Here is a 16325-nt window from a genome sequence, read left to right as displayed (position 1 = left end):
GATTGTTATGAGGATGAAGTGAATTAATATCTATAAAGTGCTTAGAAGAGAGTCTGTATTTTTTTTAAAATTTAAAAGCTATAAAAGTAAAACAATACAAACCTGTATATCCAGAATCAAGCCCAAGGAAAAAAATTATCACTCTCTTTTATTTATCACTCTTCCTTCTCCCAAAGGAAATAACCATCTTGAATTTGTGATTTATCATCCCCATGCATCTTTCTTTTTTCTTTTTCTTTTTCTTTCTTTTTTTTTTTTTTTTTTTTTTTTTGGCCACACTGGTGGCATATGGAAGCTCCCAGGCCAGGGATCAAATCTGAGCCCCAGCTTTGACCTATGACACAGCTGTGGCAACACCAGTACCTTAACCCATTGCACCACAGATTGCACCCTCCCCTCTGTAGAGACCTGAGCGCCTACAGTGAGATTCTTAACCCATGGCACCACACTTGGAACACCAATGCATCTGTATTTTCATTGACATGAACAGTTGTATCTCTAATGAGTGATTTTATTTTGGCCACGCCTATGGCATATGGAATTTCCCGGCCCTGGGATTGAACCCACACCACAGCAGAGAACCAAACCATTGCAGTGACAACACTGGGTCCTTAACCTTTTGTGCCACAAGAGAACTCCCTATTTTTTATATTTTAAACCATTATATGAATAGTTCTATCTCTGGGATTTTGTTTTTTATATCCTAAACCATAGACAAAGGCAACACGCTTTATGTATTCATCTGTGCCTTGTTCTGCTTACTCTCATCTGTGTTGATACAAGCAGTTTTGGGTCACACATCTGTGTCATTCTTATTATTTTTAGAGTATTCCCAATGGATGCATGCACCACAATTTATTTATCTGCTCTCCTGTTCATGGACACAAGTTGCTTCTACTTTTTGCTATTCTAAGCCTTCTTAGACATATTTCTTGGCAAATGAATTGGAGTTTCTCTAAGCTAATTTAGAAGTGGAATGTCTGAGGTTTAGGGTAAGTTTATTTTCACATTGAATTGATATTTTTAAAATTATCCTTTAATGATACTCAGACACAAAATCACATTATTGTCAGCACTCTACTAGGTGCTAACTATTACTGCAAGTCCTTTAGACTAATTGGCTTATTTAATACTCATAGCAACACTGAAGGAAGTTCTGTTATTTCCTTCATTCATTGAAAAGAAGTTCAGTAACTCTCAGATCTCACAATAGGTGAGCTGGAATTCACACCTAGATACACTGGCTCCAGGGAGGTGCTAAATGAAAATAAGTATAGCAAAAAGCCAAGATATTGTGGCCAGAAAGCATCACAGGGCAGATAAAAAGCTTTCACTGAAGGAGATGAGACTTCATACAATCCAGTAAGACCTTGTCTTAACTAGTTACATTTACATAAAACTTCTTTCCAAATAAATCCTATTCTGAAGTCCCAGGTAGACAGGAACCTTGGAGGAAAACTATTCAACTGAGCAAAGGATCCCCTTCCTCCAAAGAGAGGGATCTAATCTACTTCCCACAGGACAAACCTTTGAATAGTAGGAAAGAGCTCTACTATCCACAGGTCTCCACTCCCCATCCCTGGCGACACAGGTGCAATTCAGTCAGGCCTTGCTAGCCAAGTCCACAGTAGTTCTCTGTCCCCAGGAAAATTCCCCCACTGTCCAAGCAGCCCTTTTCTGGAGCTCCTTCCATTTGCCAGTGTCTACCATGAAGGGGTATCTACCACAGATATTGGCCAGACCAACACAGGAGACAGGACCCCTAAGCTTTGTCACTAACCACCATGATTAAGGTTGGGTCACAGCTCCATAAGCCATATGTTCTAGGTCATTCGGGAATGTTGAGTAATGGTTCTAGCTCTGTCTCTAACTTTGTAAACAGAAGTAAGTCAACTTCTGTGCTTACATCTCTTAACCTTTAGAAAAAGGAATGCTTGCCCTAACCTGTTTGGCAATGATGTCGAGGACACAAATCAGATTGGTGCAAAAGACTCAGATAAAAAACCTCAGATAAAAATGAATAGGAAGAATGTGACTAGACAACCGTAATGCAGTGGAATTTAATCTTTTTTATGCCATGGAGTCCTTTGGTTATCCAGTGAAATCTACGGTGCGCCTCCTCAGAAAATGCACATAATCATGGGCACACACACATCCCTAAGTTTCAAATTAATTGGGGAGTAAAATTACCCTGGAGTCCAGACATGGTTTCTCTCCATTCTTAATTAAGAAGTGATTTTGAGCCTAAGCATTAAATGAGTACAGCAAATAGTATTCCCCCTTGATTCACAAGTAGCTAATCCAGTCTAGAAATGAGATTATTAAGCCAACCCAAGAAGCCCAGGACAGCACGCATGGCCATAGTTGGAGCAGAGTGGACATTTTACATTTTTTTTTTGTAGTAAATTGAACGTCTATGGATGCAGAGGCCCCTTTTTCAGTAGTGGCAACAAATCTCCAAAGCAAAAGAGGTTGGTGCCTATTTATTTTCTCATTTTCAGCCTTTTCCCCCTTTTAACATCCCTGGTAATATTCAGCAGAAATTCATGTATCTGTCTGACAGGATGAAACGGGATCCATTACAGTAATCCTCACTAATATGTTAGAAAATCAGGGCCTGGGACTAGCCCAAGGGATCAGCCTTAAGAAGGTTCACTATAGCCAGAGGAACATGGATTAACTAGTGATAGAATTTCTGATATTGGTGGTGGAAATAACTTGAGACAAAACCACCTTTCTTATCCCCCCAAATAATGTATTTTTGCATAACTTTTACATAATTTATAGTATTTATATAATCTCAAACTTTCCAGAGTCCTCTCAGGAATATAACTTCCTTTTCTTCCCACCAAAAGCCAGAATGGGAGGAGAAAGAGCATGCCTGTTTTATAGATAAGAAAATTGAGTACTTAAGCCATTAGGTGACTTGAGAAAACCTTGCCTTTTAGTAAGAGATCGAGCCTGAATTTTAACTCAGATACGATCTTAAATCCCACTTTGCTTTGCGGTATCAGAAAAGCAATCATATGCATAATATATAGTTTCAATTTTCAAATGTTCCATTTGAAGCCAAGATGTAAAATGACTTCAGGGTAGTAAAGGGCCATCCTAGGAATTCGAGGCCCTGAAACCTTCTCTCTGTCTGGCTAACCTTAAGCTGGGTGCAAGGTGGAGTTGACAGTTGCCTCCACGCGCTCAAAAAAGGGAGAAAAAAAATCCCTGTCCTTACTAATGCCTGAGATCCCCTTGAACACTGGGCAGTGCCTTTCACGCCACAGTAAGTGACAAGGGTGGAAATGCAAATATGAGGGGGCAAGGAAAGAAGTCCCCATCAGAGCCAGGATGCTGTCTGAAGCTTCATAGAGCTGAGGGGAGAGAGAAAGTGTAGTATCTAAAGGCTAGTGACACCTGTTTCCTCTCAACCCTGCTGTTTTCCCTCTCCACACAGTTCTCAGGGCTCAGAGGGGAACAAAACAAGTGTCTTTATAACCACCAGAGAAAGTCAGTGTTTCTCAGAGTGGTCCCCTAAGACCAGAGCATTTGAATCACCAGGAAGTGCTGGTTAAACATGCAGATTCCCATGCACTGCATGCCTCCCCTCCCCCCCACCCACCCACACCTTTCCAGTGTCTGGGGCTGGGCCTGGAGAATTTGCCCTGCAGCAAGCTCCCAGGAGCAAATTAAAGTTTGAGGACTCTTGCTCTAGAGGCCAAATTAGATCTGGAGAACACTGATGAATACTCACTTCTGAAAGACCTTGAGGAACACACCTCAGGTAAAAGTTATTTTACAACTTTTCTTTTTCCTTATCTTAAAATCACTTGGTGTTTTTTTTTTTTTTTTAATTATGCAAACCTTATGCCTATATCGTTTCACTTAAATGCACAAATGCAGTCTAACTGTATCGGCATATGGGCTCCTTTCATTTCTTTTCCTTTTTTTCAGGGCTCTTACCTTCCCCTGCCTGTCTACTCTCATCTCCCACGGGTCCCCAGTAATCTATGTTGTAAAACCCTATCTCTAGTCTCCCTAATAACTACACACACAAACACACACTCACACACAAGCACGTACACTCAAACCTACGTGCTTTTTGTATTACTAAAATATTTGTGTTACCAAAATAGAAACATATTTTACATTTTTTCTGTATCTTGCTTTTCTCACTCAACACTATCTAATAGAAATCCTTCCATATTACAAAGTTCAACTCCAGTTTGTTCTTTTAAATGACTGCATATGATTTCACAGTGCAGGTGAATCATAATGTATTCAGTCATTCTCTTACTGACAGGCATAATTTGTTCCCAGGTTCCCACTGCTATGGACAGTGCAGCAGTTAACATCTTTATATTTTTGCATATGTTTTATTTTTAGGGGGTAGATTCTTGTTCATAGGATTAGAGAACTGTATAAGCATTTGCTATAATAATAATTATTATTGATTTTGCAGGATCATACACATTTTTATTTTTAATAGCTTTTTAACTTACTTTCCAAATAAAATAATATTATGACAATAATTTCTATAAGGACCCTTTTTCCCCTTTACAATTTCTCATTATAAAACTGTATATTCATAGCAAAATGTAACTAGTTGCATAAATCTAACATATTGAATTTTGAAATGTCCTTTACAACATTCCACCTTTTCGAGTAACATTTGAGTTTCACTAATGTTTCATACCACATGCAAATAATAAATATTGAGTTCTGAGGTGCTATATGGGTATAACCAAGAAAACAAACAAAAGCCACCAACAATACAAAACAAAAACAAGCTGCCTTCAGTGAGACTACCCTCCAAATATTTTAGATTTTAGACAGATAGTTAGATGGTGATAGGAAAAAGCCTCCAACGTTTGCCCTGCCTTGCCAACAGCCAAATCTGATAGGGCAAGTTTTTCTGCATCTAGAAAAAGACAAGACAAGTAAAGGTCAATGAACAGTTTCTTTAAACAATAGCTATTCTCTTCATTTTTTTTTACAACACCAAGGAAGGAAAAAAAGAAAAAGAAAAAAAAAAAATGTGACCTTGCTAGATCCAGACTTCAACCAGTCCTTGTTTGGTTAGACTATCTGGAAGCATCCAGCCAGGCCTCAAGGTGCATGGACAGTTTACCTGTGGCGAAGTCTAAAGAACCATTTACAAATCTCGGGAAATGGATTTGGAATGGGGTGTTCAAGGGAGATGAGCACAGTAGGGAAGGAGATGGAAGAAGGGCTGGAGAAGGGAGATAGAGCCTTAGGTCTGTGAGCTAAATGGAGAAACGTACTCAGCTTAATTATGGAAGAAAAGACACACACGTAGGATAGCTCGCACAGGCAGAGTTGCTGTGGAAGCACATTCCAGGAAAATCTTAAGAGATTACTTTAATAATAAACCATGCATTCTTCAGCAAGCCATCACGGGATTAACTACCCCTTTCCTAGGCTGGGAACAGTCGTCAGTTTGGGTTTTTTTGTTTTTTTGTTTTTTCTTCTTCCTTCCCCCTCACAGGCAGGTTTTGTGCAAGGAAAGAGTAATGCAAAGACCACAGTTTTTCAAGCATTGCATTCAATTTTCCTCATCTTGATTTTCTAAACATTAATTTCAGTGGTGGTAAGAAAAGACCATGGTTTAGGCAGGATTAACATCTGGGGCGGGGGCTTCGGTGTGATTCTTCAGGTAAGGATGTTCATTTCAGATCCTACTGAGAAGTGAATTTAGGACAGGAGACTGTGTTCTACCAGGGTTAAAAGGGGTTACGTTTATTTTCATTCTTCCGTCTCTCTTTTTTCTTTCTTTCTTAATGTGAGCAGGACACTGAATTACTGCCAGAAGCAGTATCTGAGCCCTAGAGATATAAAAATACACTTTAAATCAAATCACAGTTCTCCACTGTCGACTCTGAAGATTTCTGCGTGAAATGACAGAGCAGTCCACCTCGAGCTCTATGTGTGAGCCCACTGCTCACAAATGAACTGTTTTCATCAAAATCTTCTCTTGAAACTACAGCTCATCGCAGATGAAATCATTTTCTTCCTCTGGCTTCTTAGACAAATCCCTTCCATTTGGTGGGGTAGAGCAAACATAAGTTAACATTTCTTAGTAAGAGTTTTTCGATTTAAAAAAAAAAATAGGTGTGGGTGGTCACTATTGAGAAAGTGTTACATATTGCAGTTAAAGGAGAGACCCATTTTGTGTGTGTGTGTGTGTGTGTGTGTGTGTGTGTGTGTGTGTTCTAATTGTCAAAGCCTCTATTTGCTTGAAAGCAGCTGTCATTTTTCCAGCTACTTAGCCTTTGGAAGTGAAACCAACACTTTGTACTTTTGGATCTTAGGAATTAAGCAGACTATCCTAAGATGTACCAGAATTAAAGTTCTTTGCATAAATGTTGTAAATATAGTCCCAAGACCAAATTTTATCTACTTCCTGTCATTCACACAAAGTCATTTTTTTTAATATAGCAAATTACTTCGGAGGAATATTGAAAACTGTCAGCACCACCCTCCCCGCCCCCACATGTCCAGGTACCATGGGATGGCACAGGTAGAAGAAATAGTAAAGGCCGAAAGAGATGGTGTTCTCATTGTCACCAGGCTTTACTGCTCTGCACCCCTGAGTTCTGAGCTTTCTAAGCCTGACCTACTTGAGAGCAGGGACTGTCACTCACACTGAGCTGTCCCAAATTACACACTGGCTTTGCAGTCAGGGCTAGGCTGGGACCACAAAATACATCCTTGGTGTCCCATGAGCCCAATTTGAAGCCCCAGTTTCCAGAGGTAAAATGCAAATCCTGTGTGTTGCTTACTCAATAAAATCAATAACCCCTTCCCATCCAAATCATAATTTAATATTTTCACATTTAGTACACACTGTTTCAGATTTTTTTAAAAAAGGGAAACATGCTTTTCACAAGAATAATTTCATAATTCTTAAAAAGGAAGAAAGCTTCTGAAGATGTTTTACAATTGTTCATGATTTTAAAATATGGAGAAAATGAGTCCCCAGCTTATAAAGGTTCACTAAGGTATGCTATAGAGTGCCTTCCACTGATGAGTACTGTAGAGCAATATTTTCAACCATTTTATTTTTCATATTCAGATACTTGTTAGAGTTGCAGGAAACACTATGGAAATCAGTACAGAGAAAGTCCTGTTATGCCCACACTGTGCGGGAAGCCAGTATATAATCTCTCTGTTTATATCAAATATACAGCTTATTTAGATAGGTTATATAGATGTGAACATTTTTGTTTATATCAGTTTCATAGAGAGTATTGTTTTTATTTCTGTATATACAGGATTATATGTCATATGTAAATAAAGTATGTTTTACGTATACACTCAGATTACCCACCAATTTAAGTGCACCCACAGCTGCCATAAAAGAGACAGGAATTCCTTTAAAGGGGGCAGTCACACGTGCAACTGTAGAGACAGCAGATCTGAGCTGGTATCCACTGCCTCTTGCCAGGAAAGTCAGGAGTGAAGGCAGCCCTTTGTTCAAAGGGCCCCACCGGTTTAGGATGATTTGGGACGCCACATCACTGGAAGCGGCAATCCGGACAAGGAATTTGTGAGATGAAGGTCGCTGGGTCCCACCCCTTTCCTGCGGAGTTTCCCTTTCCTGTCCTTAAGCGCACCCTCCCCAGCGCCTGGTCCCCAGCCCCGCGAGCCGGGCTCTGGACGGCACCCCAACTCTTTCCTCCTCCCTGGCGCTTGGGCTCCAGGCGATCGCCCCCCGCTGGCGGGGCTCCGGCCGACGCGAGCCGGCCCCTGAGCGCCGGCCGCAGTTCGAGTTAATAAACAGTTAAGTTTGGAAGACTCAGCAGACACGTTGAGGGGGAGTTACCCAGCCCAGGCAGCAAAAACATCCCGGCGCATTCCTGGGGAGTCCTCAGCTGCCAGCATCTGATTAGAACCATATCTCGCCGGGAGTGGCCCGCGGCTCCGAGGCTCCCGGGCCGGCGGCTATTTAAGCGCGGCCGCCGTGTCGGCTGCGCGGCAGCCAGGAGGCTCGGGCACCGGGAGTCATGCTCGCATCGCAGAGGCGCTAACTAGCCTGTGAGTAGCTTTTCGAGCCTTCTTCCCTTTGGCTCCATTTCTGACGACCTCCTTCCCTCCCTTGCTTTTCCCCACCTCGGGACACAGACGCAGGATTGTTGGGGCATCATAGAAAGGAGACGGGGTGCTTGGGCAAACAGGCGGTTTTGTGGCCTGACATCCGAGGAATGCTCCCACGGAATGCTTTTACCTTTGGGCTCGGACTCCAGATGTCCCCCTTGTGACATTTAATAAGCACTTAGTGTGTGTGTGTGTGTGTGTGTGTGTGTGTGTGTGTGTGTGTGTCTGTGTCTGTGTCTGTGTGTGTTTGTCTGTGTGCTCGCGCGCGCGCGCGCTCGCGCGTGCGTGTCTCTGTGCTCCTTTAAAAGCTCTGCGGGCACCCAGGGTCGGACGCTGGTGTGGCTGCTAACCGCCTAATTAACTCCTCCAGGGGTGTTTATTTTTGTCTTGTGACAAAGGCTAGGGACCTGGTTTGTGCCCAGGAGAAGCCTTCCCTGGTGTCTGACAAGAGTACAGCATTAAAATGTGAACTTTGTCTTACACCCGCATTCTTAAGAAAAGTATTTGCCCAAGAGGCTGGACAAACTTATTTGAAATCCCTGGAGCTCTGACCGCCGTTTAAATGCTGTTTGCCTGCTTTCTGTAATCTGGAAAAATTAAGTAAGAATTCTAGGAAAGGGGGAAAAAAATGAATGGGTTAAAACGGTGGAGCACCAGTCAACATAGCGGTTTTCATAGCATAGAGCTGACTCTGTTATTTGTTTCTGCTGCCCTTTCCTCTTGACTTAATTCTTAGCCTGGAATTCAGGTCCACAGTCAGTTTTAGCAGGGAGCCGTTTGGATCCAAAGGGAAATCTAACTGGATTAAAAACACTTAAAGAATCTGGATGTTATCTCCACACCCCCACTCCACCCCCTCCCAATCTTATCCTTTTTCTTTTTAGTTTGTGTTTGGAAGCAAGAGAGGCACTCTGTAAAATGAGAAGAGGAGAAATAAGCTTCCAGACACATGGAAAGACTTAAAAATTATGGAAGGGCGACTTCATGAATAGTAAATGTTGTTATTGCACTATAAAGTGACTTAATGAAAAAATTTCTGGCCCTAATCAGGCAAAGCACTGGAGTGGGGGAGAGGGAGGTAGAACTCACTCAAACAGAAGGAATGGCTGAGCAAAGAAGGCAGCTGCAAAAATGCTTTCAAGACGTCTGTCTGATAAGGCTCTTGGAATGGCTTTGATGGGATATATAATTGATCTTCCTGCAGTCTTGAGGTTGGCTCCCCACACAGGAGTGTCAACTGGGTGTTGAGGAAGGAGGAACTAGCTGGGAATGGGGGAGCTTAGATACCAAATGGCTTGCCTCCATTCTCTGTGACACCTCCACCTGGCTTCTTCAGCCAGCAGCCAGACCTTGGTTAGGCTGCCCTCCCCTGGGCCCAGTGCTCTGCCCATTCCAGGTTCCGCCTCTCCCTCATGGAAGGGAAATAGGCCTCCATGACACTAGCAGAAAGTTTATTGCCTTGAGAATTCGAGAGTATTTGGGATCGAGCTCTCCTTAATCTTTGGGGAAGGTCTCTTTTGGTTGAAGTGCTAGGTGTGTGGCAGTAAACAATGCTACGTTTAATACACTGTGCCCTGTGCAGTGTGGATAGTCTTGTTGGGAGAGCACAAAGGAGGCCTGGTGGTTTTCCCCAGTGTGTATTTCTGGTACAGGTTATTTCTTCTACATCCCTAATCGGGATCCTCCTAGAGCAGTCTCGTTTTTTTTCCTGTTGGTGATGAATAACTTCACTTCCCCTTCCCTTCCCACTCCCGGCCCTGTCTCTTCTTATCCAAATGGCTGCCTAAGAAATCAGTTCTTCTTAAGCTATACCCTTCTCCATTTTAATGTATGGCCAGAACAGGCAGATGGGAAGGGAACGTCTTCCAACTTTGAGCCTTGACACACTGGTCGTTGCCATTCTGATGATCTTGGACCCATCAGATCTTCTCCTGACGATGTGAGAGAGGGACAGGAGCATGGCACTTATTCAAAGCCTTGCCTCATTTGTTAAGGGCAGAATCCAGAGTCTGCATTTCCACTCAAAACTTTTTATAGTTGTGGATTCAACTAAAAGCCTAAATTCCTGTGCATTAGGCTTACTTGTGTTGTCCAAGAGGTTGAATGGATTTCAGCCATCTTGTTTGGGTTGAAGGGAATTGCTTTTAAGATGCTCGTTGGCATGAAGGGGGTCCAGGGATCCCTGGAAGCTACTGACCAGCCAGTTGGGGTGATATTTATGGGCCTCCTCGGCCGCAGTTACCTGAAGATTTAGAAAGCAGGAAGGCAGAAGCTTTGGTCAGCAGGAGGCTTTGCGAAGACACAGGCTGTTAGTGGTACAGCCAGTATGCACTGCTTCATTTCTCCTTCTCCCCTCATATGTCTGTAAGCCTGTCCTTGCTACCACCAATATTTTTTACCAGAATAGCTTTGAAGGTTTCATGTGTTTCCCTTCCTCAGTCTCTCCTGACTTGAGGATTTAATTAATGCTTTTCTTGGAGACAAAAATAAGATGCTGAAAGATTTGAGAAGGGTGCCAAAGACAGAGCTCTCCAGGGTGTTAAGTTGCCCTAATGGCCAGTGGAAGGCTTGAAAGTGGACTGGTTGGGGAGGTTTTGATATTTGACCAAACGCATAAGGTGTTCTACCCTCCAGGCAGAACCAGAATGAGAACTCGACTGGCAGTATGAAACACCTGTGTAACAGGATGTGGTATTTGAAAATTCTTGAGCGCTGCTGTGTAATTCTAAAGTCGAAGCTGTGCCACTGAACTGCACAGAGGTAGGCAGGAGTCACATTTAGTTGAAATAGCTGTAGTGTCAGATCTGTCGGCTTAAGGGAAACCTAACTCATGGTAATGTATCCTGCCTGGATTAGTCCTGTGACTCAGAAGGAAAGGAGGCCATCTAGTCCCCTTCTACAGAGGACATGCTAATTTCTGGTGAGGGGAACAAATGACGCTAAGTATGGACATAAGGGGCAAGCACACAGGCTGGCTTCCCCTTCCCACCTAGCACAGCTGAGTGGTGGGAGTGGTGGTTGAGAGTGTGGGTTCTGGAGCCCCATTGCCTCAGTTCAAATCCCACAGACAGCACTGGTGCTCATGTGACCATGAGCAGATTGCATCATCTCTCTGTACTTAAGCTTTCTTATCTGGAAAGAATAATAATACCTACCCCCAAGGCTTATTGGGAAGACTGGTAATCTAATGTGCTTAGAATGCTTTATTTTATGTTTTGTTTTCATTTTGCTCCCTGAACCACTGAACCACTGAATTATGTACCTGGGTGAAAACTGACAGTGGAATAGGGAATTTCTTTGTCAAAGTTGGACCCCACCCGCCTACCTGAAAAATGTTAATCACTTAAGCACCTAATATTAACAAAGCCAGGGAGTTTGCTGGGCTTATGCGAAACGGACTGAGAGTTACTCTCTGTTCTCTGCCTGGCGCCTGCAGTTTAGTTTGGTCAAGCTGACCTCCTCTGGTCTCATTTAAGTCTTTCCCACCTCCCTCCCCCGCCCCCAGACTCTCTACAGAAAGGGAGCAATCCTTCCCCCTGAAGTCAGCATCATAGCAGAAGGAAGTGGGAAAGGAGGGACCACCCGGACTAAACTGAGGGCCTCGGCTAGAAATAAAAAGTCTGAGTCAGTAGAGCCCCATACTGTCCTTGCCCTCATAGCTGGGCAGGTTGCCATGGTTACTCCCCTTCCTGACTCTTTCTCCTACCTTGGAAGGAAGCCTGAGACTCCAGGGTAAGCAAAATCTGAACAAATTGCTTCCTGGTCTGAAAATGGAAGTTACTTTTTCATTAAGTGAGGTAGAATCTCCTCTCTACCCAGCTTATCCTTTTCCTCTTCTTCCCAACTTATTCTAATCCAAAATTTTACTCCAAATGTTCAAATTCTTGCTAATTCCTACATTGTTGCAATAGAGAAACAGTAGGGCTTATGAAGCTTCAGGAACATAAAAGCTATTGTCTCAATATAGAAGCAGCCTGGCAATGTTTCTCTGCTGCCATAACTTATAACTTAGCCCCTAAGCTAGCTAGCGGCAAGTGACCTTTAACTACTGTAAAATTTTGAGTGAACTGGGGGGTGGAATGGGGTGGTGCTGAGTGAGTGTCACCTGCAGGGACGTTACCAGGAGGCAGAATGCATGAGCGCTGTCACTTAGATTTTTAGGTAACGATGGAGAAAAAGGAGCAGGTAGATTAGGAAGTAAGAAGACTGGAAAAGCTGGGTTTGAAACGTTCTCCAGCCTGGAAGGGATTGGAGTGAGGGGTTTATGGCTTAATATTTTCTCTGGGTAAAAAGCTATCTTACTTCTCCTTAGCAATATGATGCAGACTTAGATCTTCATGTAACAGATGAACTGCCATAAGTTCTCATTTAACTGTTAAATTCATTCATTCTTTCAAGATGGGACACTTAGGAGTTCCTATTGTGACTCAGCAGTTAATGAACCTATTATCCACGAGGACTTGGGTTCGATTCCTGACCCCGCTCAGTAGGGTAAGGATCTGGTATTGCCGTGATCTATGGTGTAGGTCGAAGATGCGGCTCAGATCCCACGTTGCTGTGGCTGTGGTGTAGGCCTGCAGCTGTAGCTTCAACTTCACCCCTAGCCTGGGAACCTCCATATGCTGCGGGTATGGCCCTAAAAAGACAAAAAAAAAAAAAAAATGGGACACTTAGTTAGCTAAATGTAGTTCATGACCAGAGAGAACTCAGCTAAGACTGGTTCTGGTTCTTAGAGTGTGGTCCCCAGACCAGCTACATCAGCATCACTTGGGAACTTGTTAGAAATGCAAATTCTCTGTTCCCATCCCAGATCCACTGAACCAAATATGAGTAGTAGGGCCCATCCAGCTGTATTTCAACAAGCCCTTCACATTAATGTTCATAATTCAGTTGTTCAGTGGAAAGCATAACAAAGTAACTGAATTCCTACAGCCATGAAAGTAATAAAGCAAAGCATTTAAACATAACTCAGTTTAACTGAATCTCAGAAAGATGAAAAAGCAGAGACCTTTACATTTTTCCTACTATCTTAAGTATTTCTTTCTCGATTCTTGGAAAATCAACCTCCTCCTTAGTTTCATATTATCAGCTTGTTTCCAATTTTTTTCCTTTCCTTTGGGTTTTTTAATTTTAATTTTTATTTTTTGGCCTCTCCTAGAGCATGTGGAAGTTCCCAGGCCAGGGATCAAATCTATGCCATGACAGAGCCACAACAGTGACAACACTAGATCCTTGGCCCAATGCACCACAAAAGAACTCCCATTTGAGAGTTTTTCAAAATATAATTAATTTGCATTTATTAGGAGACTATCCCAGTTACATCTTTAAAAAAAAAAAAATTCTGCAAACTAGATCATTACCTTTGAACCAGATGGTTTTCTCTAACCTATAAAACTTTTTATTTTGTTTTTTCAAGCCATGCCAAAGTGCCCATGAAGGCCTCTCCTTAACGGTAAAGGAATCTACAGCACTTCATGTTTATGGTTTATGAAGCACTGTCCCATTCTCCCATTTGACTTTCACTTTAAATAACTTAAGGTAGAAGAGATATCTCCATTTCTTAACCCCAGTATGATCAGTAGATATCTGCTTGCCCAAGGTCGTATCTGTAAGTGGCAGAGCTAGGATTCAAGCATAAATCTTTAAGATTCAAATCTTGATATTTATCTGAGTATTTAGTAAATACCTAGTTGTGAAGTATGTTGCTAGGCTAGCAATGGCAGAAATCCCAGTGAGGAGATACCTAGAAGTAAGTCTACATTGTGTGAAGTAAAGAATGTAGACCGTGGGTCTGCTTTGGAATGACAGTACTGCCATTCCTCAGGCATGCTACTCAATGGCTCTGACCATTAGTCACCTTGCAGAACAGTCCTAAGAAAGACTGATGTTAATCAGAGACTAATGTTTAGCAGAGATCACACCTTAAACTGAAAGACACAAGGGTATGCCCTTAGAAGGAGAGAATTGGAATTCTGGCTTTGAAGAAGCAACATAGGTTAGTGGTGAAGAGCATGGACTTTGAACTACAAATAACTGTCCACAACCCAGCTTTGCTATTTAAGACGAGATATAACAGTTGAGCTTCATTTTCTCCATCAGTGAAATGAGTTGCCTCCAAATCGAAATTAAAGGAGAAGCCATAAAGAAATTACTTATAACTAAGCTAATGATGGAAAATGGTTTTGTTCTCATTGTCTGTGGTCTTTAGGCAAGCTAGACTCTAGAGGTGGACACATCTAGGCTGAAAATGAGAAGACCGTCTTTCTTACATACTGTGGAACTATTAAGTGTGCGAGTCAAGCAAGAAAATGTGGCAATGCTTCATAAACCAGTGCAAGCACTTAGATGTTACCTCTTAAGGTACCATTAAATCTCCTCTGGGCAGGACAATTGAGCCCCTGATGTCTAGAACTGATCCATACCCAAATAACTGGAAAGCAAAGAGTAACTTCATTGATGTAACCATGTTGGGTGTAGCTGCCCTCCTTGTTCTAAACATTTCACTCACATGACCTCACTTATTTTTCGTATTTTAAGTGTCCTATTAAGGGGCCAAGACCTGTTCTAATCTATAATATGTAATACAGATGCTAAAGTGTTTTGTGTTGCCGTTTAGTGTAGCAGAATTAAGCCAAATGCATTTAAATATTTGTCTGAGCGCTTGCATCGACCTATGAAGAATGCTGAACCATTCTGGTCTTGGGGCACAATGCTAATCCAGATGGGAAACAAATAACTTACTTCTGGATCAGAAGTTGGAATGGCACGCGTAGTAGGTGCTCAAATATCTTAAAGGAAAATGTCAGCCGTGCTTTACTACATCAGCGTTGGGTGGTGGTGGTGTTATTTGGTTTTGCTTGGAGTTTCTTTTTTCAATCTTTGCCTCTAAAGTCAAACATCTTAAAGAAAATCCCATTTTTGAAGTAGAAAACGACTACGTAACCACTGATAGAAGAGGCTCTTCCATCTATAGCTGTTGACAATAAGGAGATGGAATATTGATTTCTGCCCAGATCAAGGTTCAACTATAGCTGAAGCTTTTCAGAAACATTCATGTAGTTAAAGTGAAATGATAGTTTTATAATGTCCAGGCTGTCTTCTGAAGGATGTATTGATGCATAGATGCTTGCTTCACTGCCTGATAACTTGTTTTTGAGGTTTCTGACTTGTCTGGCTGGTCAAATTTTTCATTGGTTGTGACTGAAAGTTGGATGAAAGTATTTACCTAACACCTTCTAGGGAACACATAACCAGCAACAATTGCTGTAAGAAATTTAGAAAAAATGACAACTGCTCAACTAACATATGGTTTTATTATAATTAAGTGGTACAGGGTAGGATTTAGAGAAAAAAAAAAAGCATGGGTATGATAATGGACTTGGCCTTTAAAGGGATGGTGGAAGTCAGATCAGCAAATATAGAAATAGAAATGCATTTTAGACGGAAGCTTATAAGCACATGATGCAGAGCAATGTCCAAAGAATACTGATTGGCCAGTTTGGCCAAGAGAAAGTACAGGCAGGAGAGAGGTAAGGATGATATCATTTGGAAAGGAGGGATGGGTTCCACTGAGCTTTTGATGTCAGGGCAAGGACTCAGGTCTTTATCTGCTAAGCAGTAGATTTCTTTATTAAATCAGGAAAACAGAGTGCTGACTCATCAATTTATCCGGCTACATTGGCAGGATGAATTTGAGTGGTGATTGCTTAGCAGTTGAAGAAAAACCTATATTTCACGAAATATCAGCAAAGTAAAAATTTAATCTTCAGGAGCAAAGGGCAACTCTGTATTACCTCTAATGTCTTACCTGCCCTGCTCTCTACCAGACTGTGGGGACTAGAAAGGTAGGATAAATGATTCCCTGCCCTCAGAACTTCATTGAGTGAGGGGAAGAGTTCTACATAACTCTAAGGGCAACTATAGGTCATGGTATATGTAGCGAAATGGTGAGGCTGGAGGGAGGCCAGTGAAGACCTAAGACAGTGTGCCTGGAGTGGACTTTGATTGACAGATAGGAATTCAGTAGGTAAAGGCAGTAGTATTACAGGCTAGGGAAGTAACAACAGAAGGCATCGTGTGTGTGTGTGTGTGTGTGTGTGTGTGTGTGTGTGTGTGTGTGTGTGTGCAGGACAAGTGGAAGAGATCGGCTTCTCTAGGGAACAGATGACCCTGCTATGATTTCAAAGTATGAAAGACTTTGAATCTCACCTTGACTC

The 16325-nt window shown here is 42.2% G+C and overlaps 1 protein-coding gene across 22 annotated transcripts in view; it reads left to right on the top strand.

Moving 5' to 3' along the window:
* Positions 1–16325, top strand: part of DAB2 (DAB adaptor protein 2) — a 942412-nt gene that overhangs the window by 879220 nt on the left and 46867 nt on the right. For 8 of the 22 annotated variants that reach the window (XM_085002156.1, XM_085002153.1, XM_085002145.1 and 5 more), the window contains exon 1: positions 7866–8049. The exons of the other annotated variants lie outside the window; for them this stretch is intronic. The gene's annotated coding sequence lies outside the window, so the exon portion shown is untranslated. Of the gene's footprint in view, positions 1–7865; positions 8050–16325 lie in introns of those variants that run through there. 22 annotated transcript variants of the gene reach the window in all.

This window comes from Sus scrofa, chromosome 16 (assembly GCF_054392235.1).
Source record: "Sus scrofa isolate SSC_HxYL_T2T_F1_AM1 chromosome 16, Sscrofa_HxYL_maternal_Yorkshire_Landrace_v2.0, whole genome shotgun sequence".
Lineage (NCBI taxonomy): Eukaryota > Metazoa > Chordata > Mammalia > Artiodactyla > Suidae > Sus > Sus scrofa.
The sequence above is the reverse complement of the archived record's forward strand: the minus strand, read 5'-3'. Positions and strand labels throughout refer to the sequence as shown.